Below are 7,183 nucleotides of genomic sequence, written 5' to 3'. Positions count from 1 at the left end.
TGAGACGTTTTGAAGCTCCTCATATTTTTCATACCTTTTCAGGCTCTTCTTGTTTTTGAACATCGTTTCATGCTCCGCCTATTTTTCATATCGTTTCATGCTCCTCATATTTTTGACACCTTTTGAAGCTCTTCATATTTTTCACACCTTTTCAGGCTCTTCATGTTTTTCAACACCGCTTCATGCTCCTCCTATTTTTCAGACCGTTTCATGCTCCATATATATTTGGCACCTTTTGAAGCTCTTCATATTTTTCACAGCTTTTCAGGCTCTTCATGTTTTTGAACACTGTTTCATGCTCCTCTTATATTTGACACATTTTGAAGCTCTTCATATTTTTCACACCATTTCACGCTCTTCATTTTTTATCACCATTTCATGCTCCTCCTATTTTTCAGACCGTTTAATGCTCCACATGTATTTCACACCTTTTGAAGCTCCTCATATTTTTCACACCTTTTCAGGCTCTTCTTGTTTTTGAACACCGCTTCATGCTCCTCCTATTTTTCAGACCGTTTAATGCTCCACATGTATTTCACACCTTTTGAAGCTCCTCATCTTTTTCACACCTTTTCAGGCTCTTCTTGTTTTTGCACACCGCTTCATGCTCCTCCTGTTTTTCAGACCGATTAATGCTCCACATGTATTTCACACCTTTTGAAGCTCCTCATATTTTTCACACCTTTTCAGGCTCTTCATGTTTTTCAACACCGCTTCATGCTCCTCCTATTTTTCAGACCGTTTAATGCTCCACATGTATTTCACACCTTTTGAAGCTCTTCATATTTTTCACATGTTTTTAGGCCTTCATGTTTTTCAACACCGCTTAATGCTCCTCCTATTTTTCAGACCGTTTAATCCTCCTCATTTTTTTCACACTTTTGAAGCTCTTCATATTTTTCACACCTTTTCAGGCTCTTCATGTTTTTGAACACGGCTTCATGCTCCTCCTATTTTTCAGACAGTTTCATGCTCCTCATATTTTTGACACCTTTTGAAGCTCTTCATATTTTTCACACCTTTTCAGGCTCTTCAGTTTTTTTCAACACCACTTCATGCTCCTCCTATTTTTCAGACCGTTTAATCCTCCTCATGTATTTCACACTTTTTGAAGCTCTTGATATTTTTCACACCTTTTGAAGCTCTTCATATTTTTCACACGTTTTCAGGCTCTTCATGCTTTTCAACACCGCTTCATGCTCCTCCTATTTTTCAGACCGTATCATGCTCCTCATATTTTTCACACCTTTTGAAGATCTTCATATTTTTCACACCTTTTCAGGCTATTCATGTTTTTTGAACACCACTTCATGCTCCTTCTATTTTTCAGAGTTTCATGCTCCTCATGTATTTCACACCTTTTGAAGCTCTTCATATTTTTCACACCTTTTCAGGCTCTTCATGTTTTTGATCACCGCTTCATGCTCCTCCTATTTTTGAGACAGTTTCATGCTCCCCATATCTTTGACACCTTTTGAAGCTTTTCATGTTTTTCAAACCTTTTCAGTCTCTTCATTTTTTTCAACACCACTTCATGCTCCTCCTATTTTTCAGACCGTTTCATGCTCATCTAATTTTTGCCAACTTTCGAAGCTCTTCATATTTTTCACACCTTCTGAAGCTCTTCATATTTTTCACATGTTTTCAGGCCTTCATGTTCTTCGACACCGCTTAATGCTCCTCCTATTTTTCAGACCGTTTAATCCTCCTCATGTATTTCACACTTTTTGAAGCTCTTCATATTTTTCACATATTTTCAGACTCTTCATGTTTTTGAACACCATTTCATGCTCCTCTTATTTCGCAGACCGTTTCATTCCCCTCATATTTTTGACACCTTTTGAAGCTTTTCATATATTTCACACCTTTTCAGGCTTTTCCTTTTTTCAACACCACTTCATGCTCCTCCTATTTTTCAGACCGTTTCATGCTCATCTCATTTTGACACCTTTTGAAGCTCTTCATATTTTTCACATCTTTTGAAGCTTTTCATATTTTTCACACCTTTTCAGACTCTTCATGATTTTTAACAGTGCTTCATGCTCCTCCTATTTTTCAGACCGTCATGCTCATCTCATTTTTGAACCCTTTTGAAGCTCTTCATATTTTTCACATCTTTTGAAGCTTTTCATATTTTCCCACGTTTTCAGACTATTCATGTTTTTCAACACCGCTTCATGCTCCTGCAATTTTTCAACCGTTTCATGCTCCTCATATTTTTGACACGTTTTGAGGCTTTTCCTATTTTTCACACCTTTTCAGGCTATTCATGTTTTTGAACACCGCTTCATCCTCCTCCTATTTTTAAGACCGTTTCATGCTCCCCATATCTTTGACACCTTTTGAAGCTTTTCATGTTTTTCAAACCTTTTCAGGCTCTTCATTTTTTTCAACACCACTTCATGCTCCTCCTATTTTTCAGACCGTTTCATGCTCATCTAATTTTTGACAACTTTCGAAGCTCTTCATATTTTTCACACCTTCTGAAGCCCTTCATATTTTTCTTTTTTTTTTTTTTTTTGATTTCATTTTTTTTTTTAATTTTTATTATTATTATTTTTTTTTTGCCAGTGGGTTTTGTCATACATTGATATGAATCAGCCATGTATTTACATGTATTCCCAATCCCGATCCCCCCTCCCACCTCCCTCTCCACCCGATTCCTCTGGGTCTTCCCAGTGCACCAGGCCGGAGCACTTGTCTCGTGCATCCCACCTGGGCTGGTGATCTGTTTCACCATAGATAGGATACATGCTGTTCTTTTGAAATATCCCACCCTCACATTCTCCCACAAAGTTCAAAAGTCTGTTCTGTATTTCTGTGTCTCTTTTTCTGTTCTGCATATAGGGTTATCATTATCACCTTTCTAAATTCCATATACATGTGTCAGTATGCTGTAATGTTCTTTATCTTTCTGGCTTACTTCACTCTGTATAAGGGGCTCCAGCTTCATCCATCTCATTAGGACTGGTTCAAATGAATTCTTTTTAATGGCTGAGTAATATTCCATGGTGTATATGTACCACAGCTTCCTTATCCATTCATCTGCTGATGGGCATCTAGGTTGCTTCCATGTCCTGGCTATTATAAACAGTGCTGCGATGAACATTGGGGTGCACGTGTCTCTTTCAGATCTGGTTTCCTCAGTGTGTATGCCCAGAAGTGGGATTGCTGGGTCATATGGCAGTTCTATGTCCAGTTTTTTAAGAAATCTCCACACTGTTTCCCATAGCGGCTGTACTAGTTTGCATTCCCACCAACAGTGTAAGAGGGTTCCCTTTTCTCCACACCCTCTCCAGCATTTATTGCTTGTAGACTTTTGGATAGCAGCCATCCTGACTGGCGTGTAATGGTACCTCATTGTGGTTTTGATTTGCATTTCTCTAATAATGAGTGATGTTGAGCATCTTTTCATGTGTTTGTTAGCCATCTGTATGTCTTCTTTGGAGAAATGTCTGTTTAGTTCTTTGGCCCATTTTTTGATTGGGTCATTTATTTTTCTGGAATTGAGCTGCAGGAGTTGCTTGTATATTTTTGAGATTAATCCTCTGTCTGTTTCTTCATTTGCTATTATTTTCTCCCAATCCGAGGGCTGTCTTTTCACCTTACTTATAGTTTCCTTTGTAGTGCAAAAGCTTTTAAGTTTCATTAGGACCCATTTGTTTAGTTTTGCTTTTATTTCCAATATTCTCGGAGGTGGGTCATAGAGGATCTTGCTTTGATTTATGTCAGAGAGTGTTTTGCCTATGTTCTCCTCTAGGAGTTTTATAGTTTCTGGTCTTACATTTAGATCTTTAATCCATTTTGAGTTTATTTTTGTGTATGGTGTTAGAAAGTGTTCTAGTTTCATTCTTTTACAAGTGGTTGACCAGTTTTCCCAGCACCACTTGTTAAAGGGGTTGTCTTTTTTCCATTGTATATCCTTGCCTCCTTTGTCAAAGATAAGGTGTCCATAGGTTCGTGGATTTATCTCTGGGCTTTCTATTCTGTTCCATTGATCTATATTTCTGTCTTTGTGCCAGTACCATACTGTCTTGATGACTGTGGCTTTGTAGTAGAGTCTGAAGTCAGGCAGGTTGATTCCTCCAGTTCCATTCTTCTTTCTCAAGATTACTTTGGCTATTCGAGGTTTTTTGTATTTCCATACAAATTGTGAAATTCTTTGGTCTAGTTCTGTGAAAAATACCGTTGGTAGCTTGATAGGGATTGCATTGAATCTATAGACTGCTTTGGGTAGAATAGCCATTTTGACAATATTAATTCTTCCAATCCATGAACACGGTATGTTTCTCCATCTGTTTGTGTCCTCTTTGATTTCTTTCATCAGTGTTTTATAGTTTTCTATGTATAGGTCCTTTGTTTCTTTAGGTAGATATACTCCTAAGTATTTTATTCTTTTTGTTGCAATGGTGAATGGTATTGTTTCCTTAATTTCTCTGTCTGTTTTTTCATTGTTAGTATATAGGAATGCAAGGGATTTAGGCCTTCATGTTCTTCAACACCGCTTAATGCTCCTCCTAATTTTCAGACCGTTTAATCCTCCTCATGTATTTCACACTTTTTGAAGCTCTTCATATTTTTCACATATTTTCAGACTCTTCATGTTTTTGAACACCATTTCATGCTCCTCTTATTTCGCAGACCGTTTCATTCCCCTCATATTTTTGACACCTTTTGAAGCTTTTCATATATTTCACACCTTTTCAGGCTTTTCCTTTTTTCAACACCACTTCATGCTCCTACTATTTTTCAGACCGTTTCATGCTCATCTCATTTTGACACCTTTTGAAGCTCTTCATATTTTTCACATCTTTTGAAGCTTTTCATATTTTTCACACCTTTTCAGACTCTTCATGATTTTCAACAGTGCTTCATTCTCCTCCTATTTTTCAGACAGTCATGCTCATCTCATTTTTGACCCCTTTTGAAGCTCTTCATATTTTTCACATCTTTTGAAGCTTTTCATATTTTCACACGTTTTCAGACTATTCATGTTTTTCAACACCGCTTCATGCTCCTGCAATTTTTCAACCGTTTCATGCTCCTCATATTTTTGACACGTTTTGAGGCTTTTCCTATTTTTCACACCTTTTCAGGCTATTCATGTTTTTGAACACCGCTTCATCCTCCTCCTATTTTTAAGACGGTTTCATGCTCCTCATATTTTTGACACCTTTTGAAGCTCTTCATATTTTTCAAACCTTTTCAGGCTCTTTATGTTTTTGAACACCGCTTCATGCTCCTCCTTTTTTTCAGACCGTTTCATGCTCCTCATATTTTTGACACCTTTTGAAGCTCTTCATATATTTCAAATCTTTTCAGGCTCTTCATGTTTTTGAATACCGCTTCATGCTCCTCCTATTTTTTGAGACAGTTCCATGCTCCTCATATTTTTGACACCTTTTGAAGATTTCCATATTTTTCACACCTTTTCAGGCTCTTCATTTTTTTCCACACCACTTCATGCTCCTCCTATTTTTCAGACCGTTTCATGCTCATCTACTTTTTGACACCTTTTGAAGCTCTTCATCTTTTTCACACCTTTTGAAACTCTTCATATTTTTCACACCTGTTCAGGCTCTTTAGGTTTTCTAACACCGCTTCATGCTCCTCCTATTTTTCAAAAGGTTTCATGTTCCTCATATTTTTGACACTTTTTGAAGCTCTTCATAAATTTTACACCTTTTCAGGCTCTTCATGTTTTTGAACACCGCTTCATGCTCCTCCTTTTTCAGACAGTTTCACGCTCCTCATATTTTTGACACGTTTTGAAGTTATTCATATTTTTCACACCTTTTCAGGCTCTGCATTTTTTTGAACACAGTTTCATGCTCCTCATATATTTCACACATTTTCATGCTCTTCATATTTTTCACACCTTTCAGGCTCTTCATGTTTTTGAACAACATTTCATGCTCCTCCTATTTTTCAGACGGTTTCATGCTCCTCATAACTTTGACACCTTTTGAAGCTCTTCATATTTTTCACACCTTTTCAGTTTCTTCAGGTTTTTTAACACGGCTTCATGCTCCTCGTATTTTTCAGACCGTTTCATGCTCGTCATAATTTTCACACTTTTTCATGCTCTTCATATTTTTCACATCTTTTCATGCTCTTCATGTTTCTCAACACCGTTTCATGCTCTTCAGGTTTTTGAACACGGCTTCATGCTCCTCGTCTTTTTCAGACCGTTTCATGCTCCTCATATTTTTGACACTTTTTGAAGCTCTTCATATTTTTCATACCTTTTCAGGCTCTTAATGTTTTGGAACACCGCTTCATGCTCCTCCTATTTTTCAGACCGTTTCATGCTCCTCATATTTTTAACCCTATTGAAGCTCTTCATATTTTTCACAACTTTTCAGGCTCTTCAGTTTTTTGAACACGGCTTCATGCTCCTCATATTTTTCAGACCGTTTCATGCTCCTCATATATTTCACACCGTTTGAAGCTCTTCATATTTTTCACACGTTTTCAGGCTCTTCAGGATTTTGAACACCGTTTCATGCTCCTCCTATTTTTCATATCGTTTCATGCTCCTCATATTTTCGACACCTTTTGAAGCTCTTCATATTTTTCACACCTTTTCAGGCTCTTCATGTTTTTCAACACCGCTTCATGCTCCTCCTATTTTTCAGAACTTTTCATGCTCCTCATATTTTTGACACGTTTTGAAACACTTCATATTTTTCACACCTTTTCAGGCTCTTCATATTTGTGAACACTGCTTCATGCTCCTCCTATTTTCATACGGTTTCATGCTCCTCATGTTTTTGAGACGTTTTGAAGCTCTTCATATTTTTCATACCTTTTCAGGCTCTTCATGTTTTTGAACACCGTTTCATGCTCCTCCTATTTTTCATATCGTTTCATGCTCCTCATATTTTTGACACCTTTTGAAGCTCTTCATATTTTTCACAGGTTTTCAGACTCTTCATGTTTTTGAACACTGTTTCATGCTCCTCTTATATTTGACACATTTTGAAGCTCTTCATATTTTTCACACCATTTCACACTCTTCATTTTTTATCACCGTTTCATGCTCCTCCTATTTTTCAGACCGTTTAATGCTCCACATGTATTTCACACCTTTTGAAGCTCCTCATATATTTCACACCTTTTCAGGCTCTTCTTGTTTTTGAACACCGCTTCATGCTCCTCCTATTTTTCAGACCATTTAATG

Source organism: Dama dama, unplaced genomic scaffold (genome assembly GCF_033118175.1).
Source record: "Dama dama isolate Ldn47 unplaced genomic scaffold, ASM3311817v1 ptg000096l, whole genome shotgun sequence".
Classification (NCBI taxonomy): domain Eukaryota; kingdom Metazoa; phylum Chordata; class Mammalia; order Artiodactyla; family Cervidae; genus Dama; species Dama dama.
Note: the sequence above shows the minus strand (reverse complement) of the source record.